The 16,632-nt window shown below is 51.0% G+C and overlaps 1 protein-coding gene across 3 annotated transcripts in view; it reads right to left on the reverse strand.

The window, feature by feature from the left end:
- Positions 1 to 15,548, reverse strand: part of GDNF (glial cell derived neurotrophic factor) — a 42,881-nt gene extending 27,333 nt beyond the window's left edge. For 2 of the 3 annotated variants that reach the window (XM_077347006.1, XM_077347003.1), the window contains exon 1: positions 14,854 to 15,547. The gene's annotated coding sequence lies outside the window, so the exon portion shown is untranslated. Of the gene's footprint in view, positions 1 to 14,853 lie in introns of all 3 variants that reach the window. The other variant, XM_077347004.1, reaches the window with a different exon arrangement.
- Positions 15,549 to 16,632: the final 1,084 nt, after the last annotated feature.

Consider the following 16,632-nt stretch of genomic DNA (forward strand, 5'->3'; position numbering starts at 1 on the left):
TAAATGTTTAACAATTTTTTAAAACAATAAAATTAATTAACTTCTCCCATCCATTTGGGAAACCCTTCCAGGGCTGTCACAAAACCCTGGCTGAGAAAGCCTACCAGGTCCTCCTACCAATGGGGGTGAGGGGGGGTAGGGTTGCCAGCTCCATAGCTGGGGAACTCCTGGAGATTTGGGGTTGGAACCTGGTAAGGATGGGGATTACCAAGTTCACCCTACAAACATTCATTTTTCCCCCTACAGAGGGTAGTCTGGAGATTTGGTGCAATTTCAGAGCATCTCCAAGTCCTGCCTGGACACTGGCATCCCTAATGTCCAATGGACTGTAATTTCAATATTCTATTTACCTTTTTCCCCATTCCTGTACTGTGCCACATGTGGCTCTGAAGCTATAGGATGCAACCTCACAAATAGGTTATGCTCATCTACTTGGATTTCCGCCTCTGCTCAGCTTTTTCTCTTCCTCCCTGTCTGGTCTTCATTGAAAGGTGAGTGTTGGGAAATGTAACCCAGGTTCGCTGCCATCTGTTCCCACAATACGTTCCAAACAGACTAGGCTTACTTTTCACAGAGGGGTTTTTAGTTACTTCTCCGGGAGAATAAGTTCCAGCCACTGTTGGGCACTGGTAGCATAACTGCCATGAAAGAAAGGCAACGGTAGGAGAAGAAGAGCTGGTTTTTATACTCTGCTTTTCACGACCCAAAGGAATTCCAAAGTGGCTTACAAATACCTTTTCCTTCCTAACCCCACAACAGACACTCTGAGAGGTAGGTGGGGCTCAGAGAGCTCAGACAGAACTGCCCTGTGAGAACAGCCCTAAGGGAACTGTGACTAGCCCAAGGTCACCCAGCTGGCTGCATTTAGAGGAGTGGGAAATCAAACCTGGTTCTCCAGATTAAAGGCCGCAGCTCTTAACCACTCGCCAAGCTGGAATACCTTTGTTAGGACCAAGGAAAATACAAAGTGATTAACTACCTTTCAAGTTCACCAGAAGTCTACATCAGCTAAGAATGTTAAGCAAAGCAAAAATACACAACCCAACAGCAAATCAGAGCTGCTCTAGCATTATGTGGCTCATCCAAATCCCTGGCTTGCAAGAGCAAAGACAAACAGAGCAATCAGTACGTTAGAAAGATTAGGGACTGAGTCAAACTGAGCACCATTTCTCTATGCATTGGGACTCCTTATCATTTCATAGGGGTGAAGAGGACTTGCTCTTAGCCAATTCTGATTTGTAGGAAGCAGATCCAACTTGATGCTGCAGCTTGTGTTTTCAAAGGTAGAACTCTCGAGAGCAAAAAAATGGGGGGGGGGGGAGAGAACTCTATCAGGATCCCGACAGACTGATTGTTCTCCCTCCAAGCAGCCCTGGGTGTAAATGGAACCCTGTTTTGCATTGTCTGACCTAACTGAACCTGCATGACACCATCTGTATACTATTTTAAGACCGCTGCAAATGACAGACTGGGCTTTTACCTAATGCTGTGAAACATCTCCCCTCTTTTAAAAATGGAACAGGATGAAGAGCTGAGGGCCAGGGAATCCGAGCATTTGCTCACCACTCTTTAGTTGGACATAGTAAAAGACGTTACGCTACAATCGCGTCTAGCTTTTTTAAACAGATGAGAACAGCTGCTTGCAATCTTGTTTAGCATTCATGGGCTACTGAGAGAAGAAGACTCCTATTCAGGTATACTCTGTGGGGGAAATGTTCTTATTATTGCACCGTAACCCAGCAGACCCCTTCCAAGGATCGCTGCCTTGTCGTGGTGAAGGGGCTTGCGTAGCTCACTGAAGCTATGAGCTATGCCGTGTAGGGCTACCCAAGACGGACAGGTCATAGCTGAGAGCTCTGACAAAAGGTGATCCACTGGAGAAGGGAATGGCAAACCACTCCAGGATCTTTGCCATGAAAACCCAATGGACAAGTTCAAAAGGCAAAACGATATGACGCCGGAAGATGAGCCCCTCAGGTCGGAAGATGTCCAATATGCTACTGGGGAATGGTAGAGGGCAGGAAGGCCTGGAGGATCATTGTCCATGGGGTTGCAATGGGTCAGACACGACTTCGCAACTAAGAACGACAACCCAGCAGAGCCCTGATTGGGATCTCCCAGGCCAGCCCTCAGAAGCTAAGCAGGGTCAGCTCTGGATGGGACAACACCAAGGAAGTCCCCGGTTGCTACACAGAGGCAGGTAATAATAAACCACCTCTGATAGCACCTGAATGGTTTGCTAGTCAAAAAGCAGCCAAGATTCTGTACTCATGCCCCAAAATTTACCTTCTGTTTCAATGCTTCTTCCCCTGCTGACCCATGCTAACTGGCTGCCATTGATAAATCCACATGCTGAAGCATAGCTTAGTGCAGGGGTAGTCAAACTGCGGCCCTCCAGATGTCCATGGACTACAATTCCCAGGAGACCTTGCCAGCATTCATCTGGAGGGCTGCAGTTTGACTACCCCTGGTTTAGTGCAATGTAACGCACAAGTCACAAAGAAGTAAAATCTATTCTGGACAAAACTGTCTTCTTTCAGGTATCTTGCCAGATCGACCCTGGTTAACTATTCGTGTCAAGTCATGACATTCCATAGCAAATCTTGACTTGTGCTTATATGTTTGGGCAGGGGGTAGGGGAGGGATATAGAGTGAATCTTTGAAGGGCTTGCTTTTGAGGGTTGGGTGCCAGGTCAAAGACTACTTGTTTTCCCATGTGTTTCGTTTACTGCTTGCTTTGTGTGTTTTGTGTTGCCCCACCCTCTTTACTTTTTAAATGGATACTGCTCCATCAGCTGGTTTTTAAAGATGCTGCACTAGTATGAGGAGATCTTTCAAGCTATTCATGTTTCCCTGTTTAAAGCTTTTAAAAAGCGTTTTTGTTGCGTTTCAGCTGAGAAGCTTGGTTCTTTTTTACATAAGTACATTGCAAATGCCCCCCCCCCAAGTTTTTGAGAGCCAGTGTAGCGTAGCGGTTAAAAAGCAGCAGACTCTAATTCGGAGAGCCAGGTATGAAACCCCACTCTTCCACATGTAGCCAAGCTGGTTGACCTTGAACAGTTCTCTTAGAACTGGTCTCTCAGTCCCACTTACCTTATAGCAAAGGTAGTCAACCTGTGGTCCTCCAGATGTTCATGGACTACAATTTCCAGCATTTGCTGGCAGGGGCTCATGGGAATTGTAGTCCATGAACATCTGGAAGACCACAGGTTGAGGATCCCTGCCTTATAGGGTCTCTGTTGTGGGAGGAGGCAAGAAAAAGTGTTTGGAAGTCATTTCGCTCTCCTCCAGGTAGTGAAAAATGGGGATATAAAAATAGCTTCTATTCTTTTTTGTAAAGCATCTCAAAAGCAAAACATAATGGAACGCATGCAGCATATATGATAAGTGGCCCAGCATGTTGTGATGAACCTCCCTCAAGAGGCATTATAGGACTTAAGCACATCTGGATGTTATGGTCCTCTACCTGGGAGCCAGATGTGCGTTGTTGCCTTCACGCCTACGTAACAAGCCCTCTGCATATGCTCAGACACAGCCTTTAGCACTGCCTCTTGTGTCCCAGCGCTGGCATTCAGAACAGCATTCCAAAATAAGCCTTTAGTTTTGCATCCTTCTCTGTGTTTGTGTGTTTGCTTTTTAAAAAAGGGGATTCAGCCTTGGATGTATTTACAGAAAGGAGGATTGCTTGGCTTTCACATCAAAGCAGCAGCAATTTGGCAACTTTCGGCCATAAAACGTTATATGGGTACCAGTCCTGCCTGGTAAAAGTGGGGAAGGAGGAAGGGGTCGGTGGGGAGGGAGAGAGAAAGGAGGCGTCTGCAGAAGGCCTCTTGGAGGTTTCCTGGCGGCATTCTCCCTCCCTGGGTTAAAACTATTATCCTCTCGCAAACAGGCAATCTGGGACCAATCAGGCATTTCCCAGCCATTCCGCTTGTTCTCTGGAACGGGCTGGTGTGCGGACTGAGAGCCTACCGTGAAGATCTCAGAAGGCAGTTCCACCAGGGATGAATTTCTGGTTCATTTATCCCTTTCTTGGAAAGCTCGGCTGTCTCCGGACCTGGAGAACAGATCACAGGGCCAAACAAACCAGAACGCAGGCCTTAGCAACGGACTCCACTTAGCTCCGGCACAGAGTGTTTTTCTCTGAGCTGCCAGCCAGCAAATCCATGCAGATTAGAGCTGCCAACCTCCTGGTCCTCAATGTCTGAGGAAGAGTGTTTGCACTCGAAAGCTCATGCCCTGAATAAATCTTTGTTGGTCACAATGATCTAGAGCAGGGGTAGTCAACCTGTGGTCCTCCAGATGTTCATGGACTTCAATCCCCAAGAGCCCCTGCCAGCATTTGCTGGCAGGGGCTCTTGGGAATTGAAGTCTATGAACATCTGGAGGACTGCAGGTTGACTACCCCTGCTCTAGATATATGGGTGTCAATTTTGCAATGGCTGATTTCCTTTCTCCAAGGTCGGGGACAGAGGGCAGCCACCAGGGAGGAACAGTTGCACTATTGTCCACTCCCTTGTGAGTGTCTCCCTGATGTTAACATCTGCATATGCCTTCTTGCATAGCTGGTCCAGGGGTATGGGATGGGATGTCCCCGGTATGCTGATGACACCCAGCTCTCCCTGTTGTTAAGTGGCCAGCCGGATATACCCCCAACTTTACTGACCTAGTGCCTGGATGACAGAGGTCCTGTGGCTGGGGAAGAAAGGACCAGAAGAGGAACAGCATCTCGCAGACCTTGATAGAGTGCACCTAAACCCTCAGTCAGGAATCTTGAGGGTGATCTTTGATGCCTCCTTCACTAGGGAGGCTAAGATCACAAATGTAACACATCAGGCATCCTATCATCTGTGACAGGGGTAGTCAACCTGTGGTCCTCCAGATGTTCATGGACTCCAAAGGCTGGCAGGGGTTCATGGGAATTGTAGTCCATGAACATCTGGAGGATCACAGGTTGACTACCCCCTGATCTATGACATGCCAATCTACTAGCTCCCTATCTGGCCCCAGAAGACCTGGCCACAGGGAGGCTTGCACTGGTCACCTCTAGGATTGGATTACTGTAAATCACTCTATGTGGGCCTACCCTGCATGAGTCCTGACAGGGATCTTGTGGAAGGCCCAAAGCCGACCTACCCCACATCAGCTCCTGTGGTTGCCAGCGGAGTTCCAGATCAAGTTCAAGGCACTGGTACTCACCTTTAAGATCTTCTGCAGTTTGGGCCCTGCGTGCCTACAGGACCGCTTCTCCCACAGAATGTCCCACAGAAAACATTACAATTCGTGAATACCAATTTACTGGCGATCCCTGGCCTCAGAGAAATAGGACTGGCCTTGACCAGACACAGGGTCTTTTTGGCCCTGGCTCCTGGCCTGGCGGAACAAACTACCAACTAAGATCCAGGCCCTGACGGAACTAGCAAAGTTCCGCAGGGCCTTTACAATAGTGTGCTTCCACCAGGCCGATGGCTGAGGTCAGGATAAACAAGGAACAACCAAGGGCCTCCCCTCCACTTCTCCCACCTCAATATCCTTCTTCGGTTACACCAGCTACTCCTTGCACTGAGAAGATCATCCCAGTATAGTTTGGGGGCCGTTACTAACAGACCGGCCAGCGGAACTACGATGGAACGAAATGTCAATGCATGAGTTTTTAAATGATGATGTTCTATTGTAAGCCACTCCATGCCTGTGTATCGAAAGGAGTAGCCTATAAATTAACGTATAAATAAATAAAACCCTATTATTTTTAGTGAACTTGCACTCCCCAATGGACTCTTGCTATCAGCTTAGAGGTGTTTTTTTTTTTTTTTTTTAAAGCCTGCTGTTGGAAATACTTGCATTTCAACCCTCGGGAAGTATATCAGGGTGAGCTTAAGCGAGAGTACAAACTTGTTTGTCTTTTAAGATGCCACAAGCCTCCTGTTTATGTTACCTGGGCATATGTGACAACAGACCGCTCAAGTTTCCACATATGAATCCACTCTGCCCTCTCTCACATAAACTCCCGTGACAGGCTTTCTAATTCCTTGGCAGCCGGTTCCCTCCGACCTCCAAAAGCCTCTCTGAACGATCCATTTGTGACACAACAAAACAGGTCATTAGCTGAACAAGATCCAGAGCGCGTGCCTTCACTAAGGGTCCCTCAGTTCCCCTGTGCTGCACCATATCAGTGCTGGCAAGAAGACTGCCGGGAGGGGAGGCCTTTTCAGTACCAACCGAGGGACTGTCAAGGGTAGGCTTAGTGATTCCGGGGCTCTGGGCAAAAGTCCAGGATGGGGCCCACAGGATCACTTTAAAAAAATGTCAGGGAGGGGAAAAAAAAGCAAAACAAAAATTGAATTAAAAACCGAAAGCTTTAAAAATTACACATCTAAGGGCCCAGTAATGCTGTGCCTTCTATAATAGATAACAAATGTGCCATCAAACATAAGAAAAATACATTCATTTAATACAACTGAATTAAAAACACTTAGAGGACCAGCATAGCTTCCAGACAGACTAAAATCACACACTTTTGGCCAATGTAGACATAATGCGGCCTTCATTGCATGCGTTTGGGCCAAATGGTCTTCTCCAGTGGTCAAGCATAATGATTACAATAGGGGTAGTCAAACTGCGGCCCTCCAGATGTCCATGGACTACAATTCCCAGGAGCCCCTGCCAGAGTAGTCTATGGACATCTGGAGGGCCGCAGTTCGAGTACCCCTGGATTACACGATGGCTCCAGTCATTGCAATAATTTAGAAAACTTGGACCAAGTTCAAATTGTTATGTTATAGAATCAAAGAATCCTAGAGTTGGAAGGGGCCTTGAAGGCCACCTAGTCCAACCCCCTGCTCGATGCAGGACCAGCCTAAAGCATCCAAAATATGTATCTGTCCAGCTGCTGCTTGAAGATGGCCAGTTACGGGGGAGCTCACCACCTCCTTATCTGCGACACAAAGCAGAGATATAATTTCAGAGGCCTCATTCAGGTCAACATCTCCCTTGGCTGAATACACGTGTTTGGAATAGTATTCTGATAGTTAACCTTCCTATCCTGGTCTAAGGAAATATACTACTGTGCAGTCTGGAGCCAATGTTATTGTAATAGTGACGCTGCCACAGAATCACTGCTATCACCAGCACCAAACTACTGGTCCCTAGCAAGTTGGATGGAAACCATCGCAGCTGCTGGGAGCCGGATAGAGCAGGCGCAAGCAGCATCAGCAGTTGCCTCTTCTGCATTTACGCACTGGGAAATTCACTGCCCCAGCTCCTGTGCATGAGCACAAATCAGGGGCAGATGAGGTGCACCAGGCCAAATGCTCCCCCTTGCGGATGCAGGAAGAGCAGTGGCAACCTGCCACGACTAAAACTCCAGCCTGGCAGCCTAGCATGAAACCTCTAGTGCGTAAACAGTCCTAGAGATGGCTTTTTTCCTTCTTTCCCCGCTTCCTTCTGGGTAGCTGTCCCTGTTACCCATTGGCTAAGGCCGCCCCTGGTGCACAACTTGTACCCATATAACGTTTTATGACTGAAACTTGCCAAATTGCTGCTGCTTTGACCTGAAAGCCAACAGAGCTTCAAGTTTCCCAATAAAGCAGGAAATAAGCGGCCACCGTTTTTCTTTCCTCTGTCTCAGCCTTGGTCCTTTCTCCCCTCCCTCATGGAGCAAACAGCGTGTATGGGGGGGGGGAGTCACTGCAAAGATCAGAGGTGCAGCAGCTGGACACAGCTACGGCTGGTTGCCTTACCCTCTCACTCCGCTCCTGGCTACAGCACGGAAGACCAGGTGGCAAACTCAGCTCTCCTAAAAGTCATGGCATGAGCCTTGAGAACGGCGACCCTCACCTGTCTGTTTCTCTCCAAGCATCCAATTTTCACCTGGACTCAGTGCGGAAACAGAGAAGGGCTTTCTCTACACTGGAGCCCTGGAGAGAAACATGGATCCCCTTTGCTAAAGGTTTAATGGGTGGGTGTGGACAGTTGAAACTTTTTGAAGCTGGGAGGGAAACAACAGAATGCTGCTTATTGGGTGGTGTTCAGTTTCTATTCAAGACAGTTCCAAGCAGCGCCCATCTTAACTGTGACCGTTTCCACACGTGCCAAGGCTACACCCCGTTTTGTTGAATTGGCAGTGAGAGTTCCTCTTAATGGGGAATAAACTGCAGGAAAGAATCCAAAGAGGCAGTCTGGCCAACAATGTTGGCCATCACAAACCAGAGCAATGTTACTTCTACACTGGCGGAAAGAACCTCTCTATCATTCTGAAGACGGAGGGCCGAAATGCACCTTACAGAGATCTCTGATCAGCTCTCAGTGTTTCCATTAACAGTCTGCATGGCTGGTGTTACTGAGACCGCAATGGGGGTGGGGTGGGGGGGTTGACTTTTACGGATAGGTGAGAATTCAGCCATCACAATGTCCCCATGACTGCATCTCCTGGTAGGGCAAAAATGTACTGGGTTGGGGAAAAGTTCCACTGTAGGTGGACAGTGAAGACCAGACTAGTTCTTCCCTTATCCCAGGGAACCTTGGGAAATATAGTTAATGAGACAGGTCAGGGATCTGGAATGAAGAATTCCCAGTGCAGCCCCAAAAATGCAATGGCCAGTACTTTTGTAGGAAGCCACAACTGGTCATAAGACTGTGTACAGGTTTCTGAGATAAGAAACCATCCCATCTGCTAGTCAAACTGAAATACTTGGAAACTAGCACAACAAATGGATTCTGGAGATTTTTGGTGGGGGATCACTGGGGCATGAAATTGGGGTCCCTGTGAGTGGGCAGGTAGCTGTGAGTGTCCTGCATTCTGCAAGGGGTTGGACTTGATGACCCTGGAGATCCCTTCCAACTCTGATTCTATGAAACAAGAAAAGTTTAGGAGCTTGTCAAGTTCTCTGTTCAAAACTTGGAAGTTTCCCATACCCATATTCAAAGGCAGCACCACATGTTGGCCTGGTTCTACCAGAGATTTCCCAGTATGGAAGGGCCCCCCCCAATTTTCACTGATTCCCCCTTTCCGCTGCAGGCTCCTGACCCTGTTCCCATTTCATGCTGTTCCTGCAGGAAAAGTGGGGTATGAATTTCAAAGCCAAACAGCCTGGCACAAACTTTTGGAATCAGAGCATGGAAGAGTTACTGTGTATTCCCATCCAATTAGTTTGTATACTTCAGGTTTTTAGAAACAAGGTCGATCGGACGTGAAACCACTCAGAACATAATCTTCAGTGATAAACAAGCCCAGCTTGTTGCATTGTCAGGATTTCTTAGCTTGAAATGTCAACCAGAAAGTAATGCTGCAGATTCCCTGGACAACTGGCTCTACGACCCAGAGCAAACGCTGGCAGGGGCTCCTGGGAATTGTAGTCCATGGACATCTGGAGGACCACAGGTTGACTACCCCTGACCTAGGCCACGTGAGATAACTCTTCAGCCCAGGGACAAGTGGCTAGCATTTCATCCAGGCTCCTGCATGAGAGGAATTCCAGGCAGAACTTCGGTGCAATTTTTTTCTGGTATACGTGTTTGGAAGCAAATTATCTGGCTGTTCCCCAAAAGGAAACAGGAGCCATCTCAGCATTAATCCCTGCTCAAAGAGCAGGTCATTTCATATGGAAAGATGAACCCTGGTTGCAAGGAAAGGTTGCTTCCACACATTACATTGTCAAAGATTTTACGTGCACACAACAACTTCTTTGAAAGTTCTTAAGCAGAGGCTAGATAGTCATCTGACGGAAATGCTGATTCTATGAATTTAGGCAGATTGTAAGCGGGTGGGCAGACCGGCGTGTGTTGGTGCTTGGCTTTTGTGGCCCTTTCTTCCATGCCAGGGAAATGCCAATCGCCACTTTGGGGTTGGAAGGTGAATTTTCTCCAGGCCAGACTTGCCAGAGATTGTTGTGTTTTTTTTTGGGGGGGGGGAATCATCTGGGCGTGGAATTGGGGTCACTGTGGGTGGGCAAGTAGTTGTGAATTTCCTGCATCCTGCAGGGGGTTGGACTAGATGACTCTGGAAGTCCCTTCTGATTATGATTCTGTGATATATTCTATCTAGCTGTGAATACAGAACGGGGTGGGGGTGGTGGAAAGTGCCTTCAAGCTGCAGCGGACCTACACTGATCCTGTAGGGTTTTCAAAGCAAGAAACAATCAGAGGTGGTTTGCCACAACCTGCTCCTGTGTAACAACCTTCAACTTTCTTGGAGGTCTCCCATCCAAGTCCTAACCAGAGCTGACCCTGCGTAGCTTCCAGGATCCCACAAGACTGGATTAGCCTAACCACGTCAGCCCCAATGAACATACATGAAGCTGCCTTATATGGCATAAGAACCTTGGTCTATCAAGCTCAGAACTGTCTTCTCAGTGTGGTAGTGCTGCTCCAGGATCTCAGGTGGAAGTCTTTTTAAACAAGAGGTGCCAGGTTGGAACATGGGACCTTTTGCATGCAAAGCAGAGGCTCTTCTACTGAGACATGTTTTGTGTATGGGGAGGGGAAAAATGGCTGTTGCACGATTTACCTCTAAGTCAAATTTTCTGAATCTGGGTTTCATGAAACCCTGGGGTTTCTTGACAGCCCAGGAAGGATTTCCTGAATAGGTGGGAGTTAGCTAATTTTTACACCCGCATGGTGTAGTGGTTAAGAAGGGTGGCCCTCTTATCTGATGAGCCGAGGTTTGATTCCCCACTCCTCCACAGGCAGCCAGCTGGGTGACCTTGGACTAGTCACTGCCCTAATAAGTGCTATTCTCACACAACGGGGCTCTCTCAGCCCAACCTACCCCACAGGGTGTCTGTTGTGGGGAGAGGAAGGGAAGGCGATTGTAAGCTACTTTGAGAGTCCTTCAGGCTGTGATAAGCAGGGTATAAAACCCAACTCTTTTATTTGGTATAGAATCATATACAGCAGGGGTAGTCAACCTGTGGTCCTCCAGATGTTAATGGACTACCGTTCCCATGAGCTCCTGCCAGCGTTTGCTGGCAGAGGCTCATAGGAATTGTAGTCCATGGACATCTGGAGGACCATAGGTTGACTATCCCTGATATACAGTCACATCAACCTGCCCCGCCCCTCCCAAAATGGCCAGTGATGGGCCTGGAGGTGGTGGGAAGGGGAGAAGCCCCAGGTAGCCATGTCCACAACTATGCATCCTAGCCATATCCTGCACCATCAGGCCACTTCTGGGATTTCTTGAGGCCTGAAGAAGGTTTCAGGGGTTTCTCAATGGTATAAAAGGTTGAGAAAGCCTGATCTAAGTTCACCAGCAGCACACAGTGAGCAACTGTAGAAGATGCAAACACACACACACAATGACACAGGAAAGTTACTCCTGGATAGCATAGCATAGATAGGTACTGATCAGTAACATCTGAGTTCAAGAGTTCAGTTCCAGGAAAAAATACTAAACACCTGAACCTGCCTTCTACAGAGTCAGACCAAGGCCAGTCTAGTCTACTGAGCCAAGGCAGTGGCTCTCCAAAGTCCCAGGCAGAGATTCTTTCGCAGCACCGCCTCCTGGGCCTTTTCACTGGAGGTCCAGGGGACTGAACCCGGCTGGGTCCTTCTACACAGGCAAAGCAGGTGTTGAACTACTGAGCTGCAGCTCTTCCCTTGCCAGGGGTCAAAGCATGCAGCCACATTCCCAAGAAAGGTAATTCCAGGATCGTGCAAGCTCTATGGTCTTGATTGGTCACTAGCTGAAGGGGAGACCATCTTGTTGTCCCTACCAACCACCCCTTAGGTCAGGGGTAGTCAAAACTGCGGCCCTCCAGATGTCCATGGACTACAATTCCCAGGAGCCCCTGCCAGCGAATGCTGGCAGGGGCTCCTGGGAATTGTAGTCCATGGACATCTCTGGAGGGCCGCAGTTTGACTACCCCTGCCTTAGGTGTTGTGAGGGAAGAACAGGAGGGAGCTAAATGTAATAAACGTATAAAGAGATGGCATTTAAAAAAAACAATGCTTTTCTATTTCTCGCATGTTAAGGGCTGGTCATGGCTACAGTTACAAGAAAAGAGCACTCTGTTCGTGCTCAGAGAGGTCCTGTCCTATTTAAATTATGGAGTCCAGCACAGAAACTTCCCCCCCCCTCCAAAGGAAGCCAGCTGGATGACCTTGGGCTGCTTACAGTCCTGTTAGAGCTGTTTTCACAGAGCAGTTCTGTCAGAGCTCCCTGAGCCCCACCTACCTCAGAGGGTGTCTGTTGTGGTGAGGAGAGGAAGGAAAAGGCATTTGTAAGCCTCTTTGAGGCCCCTTCAGGTAGTGAAAAGCGCGGTATAAGAATCTGCTCTTTTTCCTTCTCAGTTAAGCTCCAGATACAGAATGAGAACAGGCTTTAGAAGTACTCCAGTCAACCCACCCCCCTCTGAGCAACATGCTGCCCGGGACTTTTCCAGGGCCAGAAAGGCAGCATGAGGTTTACAGAGTCCACGGTGGGCCACATTCCATGAGTTGACGGGCCACAAAGAACCCATAAGATGATGCTTGTGTGCCACATGCCTCAGAATTTGGACTAGTGCCCTTGAGAAGCTACAGTTTCGACCTGCCACTAGGGGGCAGCACAAACTAACCACTTGTTTGGCTTACTCGTATCTGGCTCCTCCCCCATCCTTTTATTTTAAGTGGGATGGGATGTTCCTTGCCCTGTGTAACTTTGGGAAGCAGCAGAGCATCATCGCCATGGATACCAGCTTTCCCATTCAAGCCAAATTATCACAGGGCTCGTTTGCACATGCAAATCTCCAGTTTAGGATGTAACCGGCTTAGGATGTCACTTTACCCGTTAGATGGCACAGCAGAGTTTGAGTCCAGTGGCACCTTTAACACCAACTGAGTCAAGCTTTTGTGCACAAGCTTTTGTGCACATGCACACTTCGTCAGGTAGGGGCTGTGCGTCTATTCTGCCTGGGCTTCCTTTCTACATGCATGCACCAGCCATGGCGGGTCTCACTTCCTGAACAACCCTAAACTGCCTGGTGAATGCAATCACGCCACCCACTCCACATTGATGAGCACTTCTCACCTGAGAGCATCAGCCCCTCTACTCTCCCTATACCCACAGCCTTCTGCCACCTGGAAACCCAGAAAGCCCTGAAAATCAAGGAAGAAGACTACCGGCTTGTGGCAGCCACCAGCGCACTAAAATCCTTCGCCTTCCCCTCGGACTCCCAAGGGTGTGCCACAGCCTGTCCCTGATTGACATGGGAGCAACGTTTGGGAAAGGGCTGCCCTAGGAAAATGCCGCCAGACCCTTGCACAGCTTTTAAGAGATGGTGCATCTTTTTTCCAACTTGGAGGGGCACTCTTGACCAGCCCTTCTGGTTTATTAGCAGGCGGGTACCTGCTGCTGTCCCAACCGTCAAAGCGAGGAACTGCAAAAGACCTTTTAGTGCAAAGACGATCAAAAGAAGCTAGCTCCGGAAGGGGAGAGACTCGCACTTTGGACAATTCCCGTTTCCCCCTTCCCCTAGGTCTTCTTGCCCACCCTGCACCAAGCGGGTGGATCCTTGCCCCAGGACCGAAGCCGACCCACAAGGCTTAACTGGAAGGCGATTCTGTGGCCCCGCTGCCCACTGGGCTTCAGTGAAGGCATCTGATAGGACGGACACTGGAAAGGCGCTTCAGGTTTCCCTGTGGGTGATGAGAGGCGCACGCCTGTGCATTTCCCCCTCCAGCCTCAGTCATGTTGCACCTTGAAGACCCCTTGTCCAGGGATCCGCTTTTTGAAGGATCAAAGCGGCACCCCCCCTCCTAGTTGCTGGGGGAGCTGTAGACGCGCTGCCCCCTGCCCCTCTTCCTTGGAGGGATCCTCCAGGGATCCAAAGGAATCTCGTGGCCCCCCGGAAACTTGATTAAGACATGTAAATCTACCTGACGCAGTAGAAGAGAGCAAGAGTCCAGTAGCAGGGAAAAGACTAACAAAATCCGTGGCAGGGGAGGAGCTTTTGAGAGTCACCGCTGGCTTCTTCAGCTACAGCTGGCAGGCGAGTTCCCTCCGTCCTTGGATCTTGGGAATTTCTTGCCAAGGTTGAGGGATTGCCAGTTTCAGGGCAGAGGGGCTCAGGCGCTAGCCGAGTCTGGAGAAGTGACTCAGGGAAAGCTCCTGGCCTGCCACTAATTTGTTGGTCTTTAAGGGGGTCTTTCCTCCTCCTTGACACCAGAAACTAGCATGAGCCCAAAGGGAGATCTGATTCAGCAGCAGGCTCTCCTGCGAGAAAAGCCACTGGGAGACTCCCAAAAGGCGCTTGCAAGAAAAGGGACACCTTTTTGCAACAGCAACAGCGGAAGCCCATTCGGGACTCCCCTCTGCCGAAGGGCCAGCGATCCCGAAGCAGAGAGAGCCGCAGAATCAAGGGGTTTCCAGGAATATGCCAAGCGCCATCCTAATGTCTTTCTTTCCAGGGACCCGGCGGGTTTGCCGAGACGCGGTCCAAAGGAGCGGCTTCCCGGGACCGTCGGGGAGTCAGGCTTGGGGCCAAACATTCAACTCACTGCCGGGCGAGAAGATCGTCTGGCCCTGGGGAGGGGCCGCGAAGACCGGGCAGGCGCCGCAGCCCAACTGCGCCCCGGATCGCCCCTCGGGCGCCGCGCCCCCCCCCTCCCACCCGCCCCAGCGATTCCATTTAAGGACACATTTCGTTTCCTCTCCCCAAACTCGAGTCCCCGAACACGGGAGATGCTCCCGGGAGTCGGAAAGGGCCCCCTCGAACAGGGGAGTCCCGAAAGCCGGGCCGCTTCCCCCGACGGACGGGCTGCAAATCCCTCCAGCGTGCAAAGCTGGCGAGCCCGAAGGACCCCCCCCCCCCCAGGCCGTCTGCGGGGCCGCTCCGCCCGCTCCCCTTGCCCCGGAGCAGCCGCGCGCCTCCTCACCTTGGATCTGGTCTCTTCAGACCCGAGGGGGACATGAACGCCCTGCCGGCCGGCCGGCCTCCTCCCGCCGGGGAGCTGCCGCAGCAGCAGCAGCAGGAGGGGCGCCGCGATCCTCGCAGGGGTGGGCGCCGCGGGGCGCGATCCCCCGGCCGAGCCGAGTCCGCAAGCCAGGCGGGGGAGGGAGCTGCCGCTCCGCGCCCTCCCCCCGCCGCCGCTCCGCAGGTGCAGCCGAGGCGCTCTTCCTTGGCGACGCCCCCGGAGCTCAGGGCAGGCGACGGCGGGAGCCCGCCTGGCCGCCCTGGAGGGAAGGCGGGGAAAGGCGCCCCATCCGCGGCCGCGGCGAGGCCACTGAAGGCATCGGGGGGCCCCCGCGGCGCCAGCGGGACCAGGGAGAGCCGGGAGGAAGCGAGGGCGGCCGACGGGGCCTCAGAAGCCGGCCGAAGCGGCTCCCGACGGCGGCTCGACGGGCAGATACATCCACGTGGAAGCGGCGGCTCCTGCAAATCCACGCGGGCGGCGGCGGCGGCAGGGGTCCTCCTCAAGCAGCTCGGTACAAATCCGTGGAGTTCGACGGGGCCGGAGCCGTCGGGCGGGCTGGCCAGCCTCGGGCACCAGGGCAGGGAGCGCCACCGTCCGAAAGGCGCGCCTACTACTGCTGCTGCTGCCAGCCGGTCTCTTTTTGCCAGGGGGAAGAGGCGCCGAGACGCCTTTATAGGGTGCCTGCTCGCTGACGCGCCCTCGCTCGCCGCCTCTGATTCGCCCGCCGACCCGGACCCAAACACACGCGCGCACAGACACACGCGCACACACACACACTCTCTCTCTCTCTATCGCGCGCCGCCCCCTCCCTCCAAGCAAACGCCCCGGTTCAGACCCAGCAGTAGCGGCGGCGGCGGCAGCAGCTTCCAAATAGCTGGCGGCTGAAGTCAGCCGCTCGACATATCATGTATTCCATGGCGAGCAACGGAGAAGGCTTCTGAAGTTGGCCCGGCATCTTCGGCTTACATTTTCTTGCTGATGTAACACAATCCCCGCGCTTTGGTGGAAGCCGCCCGCAGGCCAGGGCCGGGGCGCCCCGCTCCCTGCCCCCGATTCCACAGCGCTCGCATCATTTCTAAAGAGGCAGGCAGGCAGGCAGGCAGGCAACCGGGGGGGGGGGGGAGCCCAGCTGCTGCCCCCCCCCCCGTCCCTTTGCCACCAACCCCCCTAGTTGGAAGTCATCAGCAAAACTCGTGGAGACTGGGGGGGGGGGGGGTTGCTCCAAGGGGAGCGTGGTTCCCTAAGTCACGCCCATGGCTGGGATGCTCCGCCCCCGATTTCAGGTGCGCCCCTCTCTTCTGTGGTGGATAAGGCGCTCTTCACATTCTCAGAGGTTCTTTTTTGGTCAGGGGGACAATAAAACTCCCGTCTTACTTCCTTTTAGATAGGGCTGTAAGGTATTTTAATGGGAAATTAACACACACACACACAATCATTCAAATTCAACTCTTCTAATTGAATAGATAGTTTAATACTTTTTTCCAGAACATTATTTTTTAAGCTGTTTTTCTCAGAAAAACAACAACATTCTTCTGTTTTCCTTAAATCTGATGCTCGCTCGAGATTTTATGGATAAGACTTCTTTGCATGGATTGTAAAAAAAAAAAGGGGGGGGGAATCTTCCCAGTGAACCATGGCCTCATTTCCAATGAAGAAATTATATGTTCCTTTTTGTTTGAAGTCTGTTATAGAAGTTATTTTTTTAGCACTGCATCAAAATTCCTCAGATATCTTGTGTTT

The sequence above is a fragment of the Paroedura picta genome, chromosome 7, assembly GCF_049243985.1.
Source record: "Paroedura picta isolate Pp20150507F chromosome 7, Ppicta_v3.0, whole genome shotgun sequence".
Taxonomy (NCBI): domain Eukaryota; kingdom Metazoa; phylum Chordata; class Lepidosauria; order Squamata; family Gekkonidae; genus Paroedura; species Paroedura picta.